Source organism: Macrobrachium nipponense, chromosome 39 (genome assembly GCF_015104395.2).
Source record: "Macrobrachium nipponense isolate FS-2020 chromosome 39, ASM1510439v2, whole genome shotgun sequence".
Lineage (NCBI taxonomy): Eukaryota > Metazoa > Arthropoda > Malacostraca > Decapoda > Palaemonidae > Macrobrachium > Macrobrachium nipponense.
The window spans coordinates 30,455,322-30,472,821 of NC_061099.1; the positions used below are offsets into that span (position 1 = coordinate 30,455,322).

Genomic DNA, 17,500 nt, shown 5'->3' on the forward strand with positions numbered 1-17,500 from the left:
GGGAACTTAACAAAATGACGCTTCAATCTCGGCCTCTTACGGTATCAAGCAGTAGCATATTCATTACTTTTCCTGATTACTGTCTAATCGGATTTGCCGTCGGTGGCAATTAGCTGCATTCACGTCAGATGTCACAACAGGTTCATGGTATTATACACAGGTTATGAATTTGGTCACGGGACGAATTCCGTAATGAGGCTAGATTAGCTTTAATCATTTATAGCGTAGTGTGTCATTAGTGATATATTCAGGCATCTAGAGTGTTGTATTTGTTTTTTTTTGTTTTTTTTAAATCAGGTCCAGAGGCAGTGATTTTAGTTTTCTGTAAAAGAAATCTATTGAGAAGGCTTTGTCTGTCCGTCCGCACTTTTTCTGTCCGCCCTCAGATCTCAAAAACTGCTGAGGCTAGATGATGGCAAATTGGTATATTGATCATCCACCCTCCAATCATCAAACATACCAAATTGCAACCCTCTAGCCTTCGCAGTTTTGATCTTATTCAAGGCTAAGGTTAGCCATGATCGTGCGTTTGGCGCAATGCTTGCCACCACCAGGCCGTGGCTGACAGTTTCATGGGCCGCGGCTTTCATACAGCATTATACGCTCGATTTCTTTGCCGCATTTTTGACTTGTTTTCTATTTGCCTTACTATGTTATTTTACTGACACAAAAATATACTTCGCCTTTTTCTAAGTTATATAGAAGGCAAGAGAAATACATTACCGAATCATTATGCATAGAAAGCATTGAGATTTTTTTATTTTGCAATTTTAATTAAAAAGACAAGTTGCCAAAGGTTGATTCAAAAAACGTTTCTGAAAAAAAATGTAATAATGATGAGGTGAAGTCAAGTAAAAGTATAGAAAAAAACGAACGTTCATTTTTTTAGCAATACACGCAGAGTGCTCTGGGAGATTGCATTTTTAAAGGTCATTGTTATAATCCTCTTTTTTTTATTCAACAAAACATGAAGAACAAGAAGAAATTAGAGGTAATTTTAGAAACGTTACACACAAAACAAATTGAAGAAAAGAAATACGTTTTTTTTTTTTTGGTTTTTGGAACTAATGAAAACGAAGAACGAGATAAAAGAATTTTTTTTTACTGAGAAGGAATTAATAGATAAAAATAATAAAGAGTTTATGAGATTAGAATGTATTTTGTCTCGTACTCAAAAAAAGAACTCAGTAAATAAGTCAAGAACTCTGTGTATAATTCAAGATATAACATTTAAGATAAGAAATCAATATATAAATCAAGATATGACATTCAAGAAAAGAACTCAGTGTATAATTCAAGGTATGACATTCAAGTAAAGAACTCAGTGTACAATTCAAAATAATATGACACTTAAGATAAAAACTCAATATATAAATCAAGATATGACATTCAAGAAAAAAGCTCAGTGTATAAATCAAGATATGACATTCAAGAAAAGAACTCCACAAAATAAATCAAGATTTGATTTTTGTCAAATAGTGATGAGTTCACTTTTATTTCCCGCTTTTGGGAAAAGGAGAAAATTCTGGCGGCTGGGTGACTCCCAGCAGAAAATATTGGAGGCAATTTTTTTTTATTTTTCCTCTGGACTCACATCACGTCTCTCTGACGTTTGTGGATGGATGCTGTAAATACGTTGGGTAACAAGGAAAAGAATATATATATATATATATATATATATATATATATATATATATATATATATATATATATATTATATATATATATAAATATATAAAACATTTTATACAGATATATTTTGTATATAATTTATATATATCATATATAATATATACTATATACATTATACGTTTTTATACATTACTTTTATGTCTGATTTACTTATTTTCGAAAACGTTTTAATAAAATTAAGCCTCAGTTTGAGGCTCATGTACCATATTGTCCTTAATACTATCTCTGGATACTTGCTGAGGAGAGAGAGAGAGGAGAGAGAGAGAGAGAGATGGATGGTTACAAAGAGCGAAAAAAAAATCTGGCAACCAAATCCAAATAATGACAAGCAGTAATATGTTTCTCTCTCTCTCTCTCTCTCTCTCTCTCTCTCTCTCTCTCTCTCTCTCTCTCTCTCTCTCTCTCTCTCTCTTAAAGGTCGCATGAATTAGGATGCGCGCTCTGATTGTCTAGTGTGCATAATGTGGACGCATAATTGCATCGTGTGTGCATGCATAAACAATCATTACTAATTACAGAATAGGTGCTTGCAGACATGTTCTGTCTTTTGTGTTATGTAAAGTTATTGTATGTTGAATCATAAGTATCTTATAAAGAAAAACATTATAGGAAGAATGAGAATTTGAAACCAAAAAGATGGAAAATTGAAATGATTTGTTTTCAATTGACAGACGTCATATTTCCTTGGGGAGTCGAGAGTCAACATTTTTAAAATGTGGATCGCTCTCTAACTTATTACTTCTAGTGGAACTCCCTAAGTCTCTCATGTCTAGCAGTGGAACTCGTTAGCTCTTTACTTTCTACCTGTGGAACACACTAACTCTCATTTCTAATAGTGGGACTCTCTAATTCTCTCATTTTCAGCAGTGGAACTCTTTAGCTCTGTAATTTCTAGCAGTTGAAATCTCTTAGCCCTGGACATGTATACCAGCGGTAGTGCCGCCAGTGCACCTCATCCTGTGTCACGTAGGCATTACTGAAGGTTCTTTGCAGCGTCTCTTCGGCCCCTAGCTACGACTGCTTTCATTCCTCTTACTGTACCTCCGTTCATATTCTCTTTCTTCTATCTTACTGTTCACCCTCTCCTAATAATTGATTCATAATGCAACTTCTTTGAAGCTTTTCTCCTGTTACACCTTCCAAACCTTGTTACTGTCAGTTTCCGCTTCAGCGCTGAATGGCCTTAGTTGCCCCAGTGCTTGGCACGTGCGCCTAAAATCTATAAATCAATCAATCAATCAATCATTTCTAGCAGTGGAACTGTCTCATTTCTGGCACTGACCAACGTCGCTATAGGCAGATAGCCCCGCAAAAAATTATTAAGGTCTTATAAAGAATTGAAGCTCTCTCTCTCTCTCTCTCTCTCTCTCTCTCTCTCTCTGTCTCTCTCTCTCTCTCTCTCTCTCTCTCATTTATACCCGATGCCCTCAACCATATATAATTCATATCCGCCTTCAACCCCAAATTGGAATTTTCGCCGAGTGCGGTGCCGTAATTCTGGCTGTATTATATCAGCGGTGTTTACCTTTACCGAACATGGATGTATTTGATACGATGTCCGTCGCCTCATGTTAATGTGGTGTGCTCGTGGCAACAAATATGCCACATTTACTGGCAACGTTCGTTGCCTGGTGTTAATGTGGTGGGAGAGTGGCAACAAACATGCCACATTTCGGTGCGGTCCATCGAATGATAATATGTGGTTCCACATTTAACCACCACGATGTGACAGGGTGTGATGGCGTGTTTCGGTATTGCGTCATATTGGCTCCGGAGCAAGACGTTGATTATAAGTAGATTTTGGATGTTGGTTTTTATCTTATGTTCGATGGGTAAATGTTTTTTTTTTTTATGAATAGTGTTTGTCGTTTATTTCATAATTTGTCATTCATTTCTTGGGTTCCCATTAGACATGCTCCATCTAGCAGTGTTTTGAGTACGGACGCAGTTCCTAGTTGGACGAGTGGTTTTCGCGATTGGCTACCTATCTGGCGGTCCGAAGTTCGATTCTCTGCTCGGCCAACGCGGAATCAGAGGAGTGTATTTCTGGTGGTAGAAATTAATATCTAGATTTATGTGGTTCGGATCCCACAATAATAAGCTGTAGGTCCCGTTGCCTAGGTGACCAATTGGTTCCTAGCCACGAAAAAATATCTAATCCTTCGGGCCAGCCCTAGGAGAGCTGTTAATCAGCTCAGTGGTCTGGTAAAACCAAGATATACTTTTTGTTTGAGTACGGACAGACAGACAAAGACAAAGATATCTCAATATTTTTCTTTGACAGATAACTAAAAAGGCACATAACTCTGTTCTTAATCTCTAATGTCGAAACAAACTGTTATATCTTGTTTGCTGTGAGGATGAATTTACTGTCACCCTAGTTTAAAAAAAAATTCTGCAGATGGAGAGATTATATGAATGAAAAGAACCAAAATAAAGAAAATGCTATACTAGAATCTCACCTCAGGGCCATGGGCTTACAACAGTATATTCAACTAGTTATCCACCACTATACATATCAGGATGATTCCATTTAAACCCCCCCCCCCCCACCCCCCCACCGCCGGGGCCGGGGACCCCCCCAGAAAGAATAAAAGATTCAGTGAAAGGAACAATAACGTCCTCCTATTTTAATGAGAGAGAGAGAGAGAGAGAGAGAGAGAGAGAAAGAGAGAGGCCAAAGGGGAAAAACTCGAAATTTCGATATTGGCAACCGATTTTGATATTTACAACTAATTTCAGGCTTGGAAACACGCAGACGGCCACAGAGAGAGAGAGAGAGAGAGAGAGAGAGAGAGAGAGAGAGAGAGAGAAGTTGGAGGGTAAATAAGGGTCATTACACTAAAAAAAAAAAAAAAAAAAAAAGTCCAACGACCTTAAAAGTAAAATTGACCCAATTTTTGGCTCATGGACTCTCCAGGTTTGGATTCGAACGATTTTGGCATTTGTGGAATAAGATCCACTTTCTTCTCTTATCCAAGCCATTTTCCTTTGAAACTGGGTCCCAGTTTTGGCATTGCTATAGAAGATCTTCAAACTAATTTAAACACATGCAAGTAAGTTATCAGAAAAAGTAATACTAGATGACATGAAGTATAAAGAAATAAATGAAGATATATATATATATATATATATATATATATATATATATATGATGTATATATATATATATATATATATATATATATATATATATATATATATATATCTGAAGCCACTGGGAAAATTCAAAAAAAGATAAGACAGAGTGCCAAGTACTTTCGTGTATTTAACACATCTTTGTGCCCCCGAAGATGTGTTAAATACACGAAAGTACTTGGTACTCTGTCTTTCCCAAATATATATATATATCCATAATATGTATTCGGGTACGCCAATGGGGTACCCTGCCTTTTGCGGGCTTATACAGGAAGTGTTCTTGGGCAGGTCCTCCCCGTTTCTATTATATTCAAGTGTGAATTTGAAAAATGTTCAAAGAATGCCACGAAAGTACTTGTTTCCGAAGTCCCCAAGTTTTATCACCCACCCCTTTCCTACCGTGGCTTTAAGGATATTTCCCCCAAGCACGTAATATATTATATATATATATATATATATATATATTATATATATATATATATATATATATATATGTATGTAGTATGTATATATATATATATATATATATATATATATATATATATATATATATATATATATATATACATCATAGATTTCATGTATGGCGATAAGATGAACTATTCGTGATTTTTTTCTCTCTATTTTTACGGTTGTCTTCATGAGCCGACTCACTTGTCAGTTGGGTTGTATACATTCAAGAGAAGCTGGTAATGGGGAGAGAGGAGAGAGAGAGAGAGAGAGAGATGAGGAGAGAGAGAGAGGAGAGAGAGGAGAGAGAGAGAGAGGATGTGGTTAAGTCTCTCGGGTGTATTGGCAACAGCAGCAGAAGTAAAGGTCGGCTGAACATGCTAGCTGTATATACAACTGGTCTGTCTCCTTGTGTTGTGAAAGAGGAGAAAGTCTACTAACCTGTGTGGATGTGCGCGTATACAAGCCTGTTCAAGTGCTCCCCCCCGCCCCCGCCCCCCATCCCCGGGGGGCGATCCAACGGTTGATTCAGACATATGGATCTTCGTTTCTATCCCAATCTCCCCCTCCCATCTCCTCTTTTCGCCTCCCTTCCCTGTCCCTCCTCCTATTCCTTATCCCGTATTTCCTAAGCCTCATCTGAAGTATAGGGTTTATCTTGGTGCCAATGCGACGTCGCCTACTAGTGGTGACACTTTGCTCTCTCTCTCTCTCTCTCTCTCTCTCTCTCTCTGTAAACCTAGTGTGTACGCAGTAAAGTATAATCTAGCTAGACATTTCCTTCTCCAGCTAGTCTACTCTAGAAGTGTGTGTGTGTGTGTGTGTGTGTGTGTACTCTACGACAGAATTTGTCTCTCCAGGGCTTCTATGAATAAGTGATTGATCGGCTCTAGCAAGACTGCGCTACCATTTGTGTACTCTAAACTTCTAGAGTGTATTTGATGGGGGTGGGAACTCATTCGGGATTCAGGTTCGAGATCAGTTTAAACGTTGTCCTAGAATAAAAAAAATATATATATATATATTATATATATTATATATTTGTGAGTACATATATAATATATATATCTGTATATATGTGTGTGAGTATTATGTATATATATATATATGTATATATATTACTTGCAAACTTTATATATGTATATATATTCATAGTGTGTATTATATATATATATATATATATATATATATATATATACACACTTATGAATATATATATGCATATATATAAAATTTGCAAGTAATATATATACAAATATATATATATCATACATAATACTCATACAACAGACACACATATATACAGTATATATAAATGTTATATATGTATTCACTCAAATATATAATATATATATATATATATATATATAATATATATATATATATATATATATATATATATATATATATATATATATATATATATATATATATATATAGCGTGTGCGGTTCGTGCGGTATTTATTTTAATTTTATATATGTATATATATATATATTATATATATATATATAATACAGATATATTTATATGTATGTATTTATTTATGTAAAGATTTGTTTAATTTATTTAGTCGTTTAAATTTTTATTCTTAATTGAGTTTTTTTTTTGGCGACACGAAACAGTCATTCCATTCCATTTCCGTTGCCATTCATCTGGCTTGATGTATTGGACGTTTAATTTGATATGAACAATGTCTAGTGTTAGGTGACGAAAACAAGAAAGGGAGAAATAGTTTTCATTCTCTTTTATTCCCTCACTGCGCCGTATTTTACCATTCTGCTGATTACATTTATCCTATTTATATGTATATGTACTTTATATATATAATTCATATATAATGTCTATAAAAAATGAAAACTATTATATGATTATAAATAGCATACGTTTGTGTGTGTTTGCGTGTATGTATACCCATGTACGTATATGCATTATTCATCAGTTCATGTGCGCTCATTTAGATAGAATTAAATTTTTTTTTATTAGATTCTCCTCTGCTTGATGCTGCGGCGTTCTTTTCCTCACGATATTTGTATCTTTCATTGCGACATTTAATTGTATGGTTTCGTCATTCACTTGGGTCCATTTGTATATTGTCCTGAAAATGGTTTAGTGGAATATTGCACATTTACGTCTCCCTCTGTGGGATTAGTGCCTCGGTGCACCTCACGTGGTGCGCTGTAGGGCAATACCAAGGCTACTCGACTATTCGACTCCTATAGTAGGTTCACATCAACCGTGCCTTTGACGTCTAGGCCAGTCCCTTACGACTCTGCTGATTGGCTGTTGATAAGCCAGTCACAGGGCTGGAAATTCTCCTCAGTCTCTCTGTCGAGTTCACATAGGCTGGATGTATATTCCATCTCTCCTGAGGGATTCGGCTTTCAAAGTTATCCCTCAAAATGGAAGGTTTTCCTTCTATTGACATTTATTTCTATATGTATTTAAAACTGGTAATAGAAATGACTGTTACTACAATTTACACCAGCAAACATAATATTACCATAGAAATTGCATTTGAAACTGGTTATTGAAATGTTTGTTACTACAATTTACACTAATAAACATTATATTATCTTAGATATTGCGTTTGGAACTGGTTATTGAAATGACTGTTACTGCAATTTACACCAGTAAACATAATATTACCATAGAAATTGCATTTGAAACTGGGTATTCAGATGATTGTTACTACAATTTACACTAATAAACATACTATTATCTTAGAAATTGCATTTGAAACTGGTTATTGAAATGATTGTTACTACAATTTACACTGATAAACATTATATTACCATAGAAATTACTACAATTTACACTGATAAACATTATATTACCATAGAAATTTCATTTGAAACTGGTTATTGAGATGATTGTTACTACAATTTACACTAATAAACATTATACTACCATAGAAATTAGATTTGAAACTGGTTATTGAGATGATTGTTACTACAATTTACACTGATAAACATAATATTATCTTAGAAATTGCAATTGGAACTGGTTATTGAAATGATTGTTACTACAATTTACACTATAAACATTATATTATCTTGGAAATTGCATTCGAAACTGGTTATTGAAGTCACAACCGGAAGTTTAACTTCAGTTTGGTGCTGATTTTACAAATCGTTTATATTTAATTAATTAATTTTTCTTTTTTCACTTTTCCAGGTTTGTTTGAGGCCCTAACGTTTCGTCTCGCAGTGCATGTGTGTGAGTAAGGCTGTCATATTTTCAAAGAGATTTATGTTAAGCAGCATCTGTAACATTTTAGAAAGTATTTTTTTTTTTTAAACCCTCCCGGAATGTGTGTCTATTTAGATTCTGTGCCAGAATAATACTTCATGGAAAAGAATTTTTGCCATATGTTCCTTAGTCATTCCTTTCTTTTTAACATTACTTTAGTTCGCTTTATGAAATTCTTTTGTTTCTGACATTTATCTAAGATGTGTTTATGCTTTGCTTTTGAGTTAGCTGTTTTTCATTACATTATTCATGGTTTTTCTTATGTGGGGATGCGTTTATGTATGTAATGTAATTTATGGTTTCCTACCATATTCATATTGGTTTATAGACACACACCACACAAACACACCACACATATAATATAGATATATATATAATAATATAATATATAGATATATATTATATACACACACACCACCATTAATAATTGATATATATTATATAATATACACACACCAAACATTAACATATAATATTATATATATATAGTTATACATAATCCATAAATACATACATAAATTTAAACTCACTTGATGAAACTTATGCAGATGTATTACCATAGGGAGTAAGGAACGTTGCGTATGGATCCTCAAGGAGTGGGTGGGTTTCGTCTTCATATCTTCTAAGACATATTCGAGAGATCCCTGTGTGTGCTACTGCATATATACTATAATTATATATATATATATATATATATATATATATATATATATATATTATATATATATATCACTCTGGCTTACAAAGCCATCATCCAGGCTTCCGAACACAAGCTGTGGTGTGCAAGTTTCACCCGAACGTTTTTAGAAACTCGAAAGTTAGTCCGGGCTCTCCGCTGCAGCGAATATTAATGGTTTTTGATTACCGGGGCATGATATTGAAATGGAGATGATGCCTGGGATGGGAGAGAAGAGAGAGAAGAGAGAGAGAGAGGAGAGATGTAGTAGAGAGAGAGAGAGAGGTACCGAGTTCATCAGGACAATTACAAATGATGAAGAATTTACAAAGGACAGTTGGTAATTACTGATGCCGAGACAAATTATGTTATTTCTGTTGCATATTTCTAAAAAGAATTTATTTGTATTTTCCTTAGCATATATATATATATATATATATATATATATTTATATATATATATAAAATTATATCCGTTATAGAAAATTTTGAGGGACTAAAAAATCATAGAAATCTTGACGTCACCGTAATAATTTTTTCAATTTTCATGAATTCTTGGTTACTTGCGTTAGAAAATATTTTATTCTCCATTATTTATGGCCTTACAACTGTTATTTATACATTAATACTGCTAGTGATAGGAACGAGTGTAAAGAAAATCATGGTTCTGTAGATAATGTTAAAGAGTGACCAGACCACCACCAACAACAACAACAACTATGAAAGTAATGTATTGTGAGAATCGCATTGATTCACTTCGGCGTATAATTATCAATATCCACTACCCATTGGCTACAGTCATAAAGAATAAAGAAGAGAGAGAGGCACAGCAGCACAGGCACACCTTAGATCCTTTGTGATTGATGGGAATTTCCCCCTTTTCGAAGCAATTTCCGAGCGGCGAAGTACGCATTGATAAATAGGTGTGCACAGTGATTTTACAATGAAATCTATTTCGTTATGCAACAGACAAATTCGCTGGTTATTTTAGCGGCGTTTATTAGCGTTCACGTGAATTCACGTTTGCCAGATTTTTAAGACTTGATTCTGGGGACTTAATATGTATGTTAAACTAGTATGGACTGGCTGACTGACTAAGGATTAAATTGCATTTGGCGAGGTGGACTGCCAGGCAGACTAAGTATTTATATGTATATTTGTATATTTGTCAGGATGGACTTTCGTGTATATTTGTTAGTAATCAATGCCAGGCCGAGTAGGGATTTCAGTGTTTATTATTTGTATATTTGTCAGGATGGACAGCCAGACAGACTAGGGACTTATTTGTATGTTTGTCAGTATGGACAGCCAGACAGACTAGAGACTTATTTGTATATTTGTCAGTATGGACAGCCAGACAGACTAGGGACTTATTTGTATATTTGTCAGGATGGACAGCCAGACAGACTAGGGATTTATTTGTATATTTGTCAGTATGGACAGCCAGACAGACTAGGGACTTATTTGTATATTTGTCAGGATGGACAGCCAGACAGACTAGGGACTTATTTGTATATTTGTCAGGATGGACAGCCAGACAGACTAGGGACTTATTTGTATATTTGTCAGGATGGACAGCCAGACAGACTAGGGATTTATTTGTATATTTGTCAGTATGGACAGCCAGACAGACTAGGGACTTATTTGTATATTTGTGTGGTTGGACAGCCAGACAGACTAGAGACTTATTTGTATATTTGTCAGGATGGACAGCCAGACAGACTAGGGACTTATTTGTATATTTGTCAGGATGGACAGCCAGACAGACTAGAGACTTATTTGTATATTTGTCAGTATAGACAGCCAGACAGACTAGGGACTTATTTGTATATTTGTCAGGATGGACAGCCAGACAGACTAGGGACTTATTTGTATATTTGTCAGTATAGACAGCCAGACAGACTAGGGACTTATATGTTTATTCTGTCCACGGCATTTTTCTGTTGAATTGATCAATGAGAATACGTTTTCATGTTTTAATCATAGTCTGGTGATTGGTTGTTCCCATTTTCGTAGTTTGTCAATCCTTTTGGTGCACCTGGGTCGTATTTATAATGGAAAAGCGAGGATACTAGGTTACCGGGCTCGATTGAAGGAAGACTAAGTTTGTTGTTGATGGCTGCAGTGATGTCTAACCTGCCTCTTAAACAAAAGTTTTTGTACCGTGAACCCTTGACTTCTCTCTTTCGTCGGTGAACAGACCTGTATCTTTTCTGAGCCGAAGGCCGCAAAGGATTTCATTGGTGAGCTAACGTCAGCATACGAAATCATCCTGCAGCTAATGGAGATTCTGTTTCAAACGATCAACAATTATTTATCAGTTTCTTATTGTCTACTATTCAATATTCCAAGAATTTTGCTGTACACCCATGTTTATACAACGAAGGTTAACATCACTGTAAAAATGGCTGTACTTGGGGATACAATCCACAATGATATAAAATCCTTCTGTAGTTTAAAATATATATTTCTTTTACAGGAACTTATTGCTTTCGACCATCAGCTGCGAACAAGACCACAGCTGATGGTCGAAAGCTATCAGTTCCTATACAAGAAATATATATTTTAAACTACAGAAGGACTTTACATCATTGTGGATTGTATCCCCGTTTACTTTGAGGTACGACAAAGCACCTAGCTTCTGCATGGCTGTACTTTAAACGATTTTCAATATTACCGTTGGTTTTTTAGTTCATAATGATTTTTGTTTGGATTGATGGATTTTCCTTCGGAATAATAATTGCCTTAAAATTTGGTCCCGGCATTTTTAGATGTTTTCTTGGTATCACATCTGACTCTGGTTTCCTTTGTTTTCTGGCAATGGTCGGTTGCTCCCTTTCAGGATGTAGAATTATGTAACTCTCTCTCTCTCTCTCTCTCTCTCTCTCTCTCTCTCTCTCTCTCTCTCTCTCTCTCTCTCTCGTAAACATGGCGTAAAGACCCATTCTCCACTTCTCTGAAGTCCTCCAAAACATATGGTCAGACCAGCTAGCTCCCCGAAGGACCCTTGACAGCAATTAAGTGCCACGGGTGTAGAGGCACTCCTTTCCCTCCCCATAATAGAAGGGGGGCGGGGTCTGAGCTCCCCCTGTGTGTGTGTGTACCCTGTTACAAGCAATCCCCGCCCCGTGAGTTCCTCCCCCCCCCCACCCACTTCCTTTCCCCAACCCCCCTCTTTCCAAAGAGGGGGCATTTGTTCCTTTCTGATTTTCAAGGGGTCGGAACTGGGGTGTGGGTCAATTAATTTAATCTAGGAATACAAACTTCCCTTCTTCTTCTTCCCCTACGCCTTCCCCATCGCCCCCCCCCCCCACCCCCATCTCTCTCTCTCTCTCTCTCTCTCTCTCTCTCTCATCTCTCTCTCTCTCTCTCTCTCCCCCTGAAGGGAAAGCAAGAAAGAAAGAGAGAAAGAATCAGGCCTCATTCGATTGAATAATTGAATGTGCGATGGAATGGAGATTGATGTCGCTATGATTAATCCACGTTGGAGGGACCGGATTTTTATTTTTAATCTGTTTTTATACATTTTTTTGCGCTCAGAGATTGAGGGGAAGCTCATAGACATATAAAGTAGAAAGAGATATTGACAGAGAGAGAGAGAGAGAGAGAGAGAGAGAGAGAGAGAGAGAGAGGGGAGTGGGAGTGGGGTGGGAGTTGATATGATGATTGCAAATTCTGATTAGCTGATTAAGGCATTGGGCTCAGTGTTTTAGATGAAGGTGATTACTGAACTGCAGTACCCAAATGGGGATGATTCTCTATAACCGAATCATGAATAACACCTTATTTCCAAGAGAAGTTGATATATCTCTCTTTTTTTTTTCTTTTTTTTTTTGACTGGTCCTAATACAACGCGAAATATTCAATTCTTTTACAAAAACCGCGAATAATATCGTCTTTTCAAGTCTTAAGAGATCAAGGTTACATTTGTATTCATAGAGCAGTTAGATTGTCTGTAGATATTACTTTTACCAGTCTTCTGTATTTCATTTACTTGACTTGGTTTATTACGGGTAAATATTTGCAATGATGCTAAAGCCTTTATTATTATTATTATTATTATTATTATTATTATTATTATTATTATTATTATTAGCCTAAGAGATCCGAGCCTTAGATTTTGTTAGGTATATACGCATTTGACATGTCGGATAATTCAGTACTACACGGTTTATGATTTGAACATGTATTATTAATGTAATTTTAACTAGAGATCCTCTTGGAGGCTGATTTAATACCTAAGGCTGTATGCTATAACGAGCAAGGCTTATCATACTCGATGACTGCATCTTCCAAGACCCTTTCAAAGTTCGTGGCCAGTTTTTTATTTTTTTTTTTTTTTTTTTGCAGGTGTTTTTTTTAATCACTTTACCGTCACCTCTCCGTGTTTGTTTTTTCTCATCTCTCTTCAGTTCGTATTTTTTCTGTCATCTCTTTTTCTGTCCATGCTTTATCTTCTCGTAGTTCTTACCTGTTCTATACCTCTGCCAGAAAAATATTATTGCTTCGACTTGTCTGATTGCCAGAGGGATTTTCGATGGAATTTTACCTTGTGACTAGGACCAATTCATTAGAGTTTTAGGGTGACAGAAACGCGAAATTTGACGAGAAGAACTTATAGTGGTCAACCTTGTTTTATGTGATTTAAGCTCAAGAATTTATGATAATTATACTTCTGTCAATGTAGTCTGACCAAGGATTATTTCTGCTCTAAACCTGCAACACTTCATCAGATCCCGATAACTAACTGCTTCTAGTTTGACGTCGGTGACATTAAGTTTTCGGTTTTTGATCCATATTAGTAGTTCAAGTGTCTTTTGGCCCTGCAGGGGCTAGTGCTGTCAGTGCACCTCACATGGTGCACTTTATGCATTACTGAAGAGTGTTCGGCTTTTACCTTGACCTCCATTCGGACTTCCTTTCCTTAGTTTTGCTGTCCAACCTCTCTAAGTGGGGCTTTTTACCTATTCCACCTTTAAAACCATGTACTTCATCACTTTATTTTCTGGATCGCTTTATCTTGCTGTCCAACCACTCTAACTCCCCCTTTTCAGTGCCATAAGCGCTTAATTGGCCGGCAGAAGTACCCCCTATTTTGTGTTGATTTTCTAAATCTCGTAAATCAGATCAAAATGTCTTGTGTGTGGTTGTATTTTAGTTCAGCAGAAAACCACACGATCGTACGTAAGTGTGTATGTATGTATGTATGTATGTACAAACACACACCACATCCTTTGTCTAGAACCTTTTCATTATTAACCTGCCTCGAAAGGGGAAATATTAATCCCCAATATTTACTGAGATGTTAAACTCGTTAATTATTCCAATGAATGTGAAGAGCCTCGGGGCTTTCTTCTTTCACTTTATTGGTTTCCCTCCCCTCTCCCCCACTCCCCCCCTACCCTCCTCTTACCCTCTTACCCTCCTCTCCTCCATCCTCTCCCTTTCTCCTACGTTTACCTCCAGCCTCCTCCTCCCCCTCCTCCTCTTCTTTTGCGCCCCTGTCCGTTTTCCTTCCACTTCTGATTTTTTTCCCTGTGCGTGAATGTTATGCATTTATGAGCAATTAATATTCATAGGAAGCCCCAAAGGAGAAGAAGCCCTTCTCTCTCTCTCTCTCTCTCTCTCTCTCCTCCGAAGCTCATCATCTTCTGGTTGGTTGGGAAAATCATACACAGACATCTTTCTTTCTCCTAACCCCCCTCAGCCCTAGTATGGTAGCCTCCCTCCCTCCCTCCCGCACCCACCCACCCACCCACCCTCTCTCTCTCTCTCTCTCTCTCTCTCTCTCTCTCTCTCTCTCTCGTTTTGTTTCGAGTATTTGGTCTTGTGTTCTTTTCTATGTTTAAGGTTTTTATTCTCTAAATGTTGCTGTAGTTCATAGTTTTTATTATTATTATTATTATTATTATTATTATTATTATATTATTATTATTATTATGCTGTCATCGTAATCTACCTGCCATTCGTTTACGCTTCGCCACGTCAGAATTTAAAATCTCATAACTCAATCAATTTTGCATCTCATTTTTCTGACACTGGAATCGTCAGCGTTTTGTGACTGTTTGCTCTCCGGTAATGGATTTCAAACCCCGTCCAAAATACGTAGCACATTTGTCATATTGATTCATCGTCGTAACCTAAGTATATACGTATATACGTGCTTCTCAGTAAGCATTCTATTAGATTTTTTGTAGCTTTGTTAGTGGCTACGCTTGTAGACGTGAGTGCTTGATATATTCTCATTATATGTGAAACGATCACAATCTTCGGATAGGTAGGTTTCCATGTTGCTTGCCAATTCCATTCCCCCCCCCCCCCCCCTCCCCCCCCCCCCCCCCCACCCACACACACACACACACACACACACACAACAACACCATCATATTCGGGAAAAACCTCTAGGCTGGCAATCGACATAAGCATATATACTCTCTCTCTCTCTCTCTCTCTCTCTCTCTCTCTCTCTCGTGAGCACATGATGTCTCCTTGGATGGACTAACAAGTCTTTGAGACATCCAATCCTTGTAACTCCTTATAACTTGTATCTCTCTCTCTCTCTCCCATAAACCCATACGCATACCTCCCTCTCCTTCCTCATCATCTCTCTCATATACATCTCTCTCTCTCTCTCTCGATTGACAACCCGGACAAAAGTGCCGAGTTCTAGTGATAGCAGCAGCGCATGCGCCGTCCGTCGGTGTTATTCCCAAATCTGCCTCTCAGATCAGCGGATAAAAAACGACGGGAGAGAAAAAAAAATCACAATTGCTATTTGTTTCTATCAATTGAATGATTCGGCGGCCGCGATGGGTTGTTGTCGACATCGATAGGGAAGGCTCTCACAGAGAGAGAGAGAGAGAGAGAGAGAGAGAGAGAGAGAGAGAGAGAGATTTTTGTTGGGACGCCCGAGCTCTCATGTGACTGGTCATTGTATCTTTGTTGGTCTCTTTTGTTTTGATTTGTCGTATTTTGCGTATATCTTTGATTGCACACACACACACACACACACATATATATATATATATATATATATATATATATATATATATATATATATATATATATATATATATATATATATGTGTGTGTGTGTGTGTGTGTGTGTGTGTGTGTGTGTGTGTGTTGTGTGTGTGTGTTTGTGTTGTGTGGTGTGTGTATTCGTATATAACAGCCTTTTTCTAGTCCTGTTTTTGAGTAAATGTGGAACAATGTGGATTTGTAAGATAAGTTATTTGTTAGCTGCAACAGTGATTGATTATATGATCTACTAGTAAATTGTCTGGTGTCGCATCGAGGAAGGTCATCGGCACCGAAAAATATGTTAGTAAAATAAAGCTTCTTTAATCAAATACTTACACACACACACACACACACACACACACACACTGGCCCGCCCACTACCATTCTAGAACACTTCACAGAAGCTATAAGAAATGTTACCAAATGTAACTTTCATAAGTTATAAAAACAAAATCACAAAAGCTCTCAAGACTATAGAGTTACTTAAGTCTTCCGTTAAAAAATGGTTTAGATTTTGTTAAGGAGTTATAAAGTTCACTTCCTCTCCGAGTATTCTGGAGAGGAGGTAATTAATAACAGTTGGGTGTTTGTGCTTGTGTGTGTGTGTGTGTGTGTGTTTGTGGGAGTGTTTGTGTATTACAATGTCGCCAGTCTGTTCTATGTAATTTCTGGTCAACGCAGATTCACAATGACGTACACTCCCCCTCATTTGGTGCACTGTAGGCATTATTTAAGGTCTTCGCAGCGTCCCTTCGGGCCCTAGCTCCAACTACAATCATTCCTCTTACTGTACCTCCGTTCATATTCTCTTTCTTCCATCTTACTTTCTACCCTCTCCTAACAATTGATTCATAGTGCTACTGCTTTGAGGTTGTCTTCCTGTTACACCTTTTCAAACCTTGTTACTGTCAATTTACGTTTCAGAGATGAATGGGCTTAGTTGTCCCAGCGCTTGGCATAATGCCAAAAATCTATATAAAGATATCGAAATGACGTACACTCGTTTCTTCGTCTTGCTGTGAGCTCTTGGGAAAATCATATCAAATTCCAATGACCTATTAACAGTGTATGTGAGGTTGTGTTATCCCCAGCCCGCAAATACAAGGGAGTTTTTCCACAGTTCCTTCTCCCCCCGTAAGGAGGAGTTTAGATTCTTTGCAGGAATAACCTATTCCTCCATTCGTATCCACCTCCCTTCCATCTTAGGTTCCACCCTCTCCTAACATTTGTTTCATGGTGCAATTGCAAGGTCACCCCTCCCGTTAAACCCCC

The 17,500-nt window shown here is 36.9% G+C and overlaps 1 protein-coding gene across 7 annotated transcripts in view; it reads left to right on the plus strand.

Moving 5' to 3' along the window:
• LOC135210252 (balbiani ring protein 3-like) overlaps nt 1-17,500 on the plus strand; it is a 524,789-nt gene that overhangs the window by 91,917 nt on the left and 415,372 nt on the right. The gene's annotated exons all lie outside the window — the stretch shown is intronic.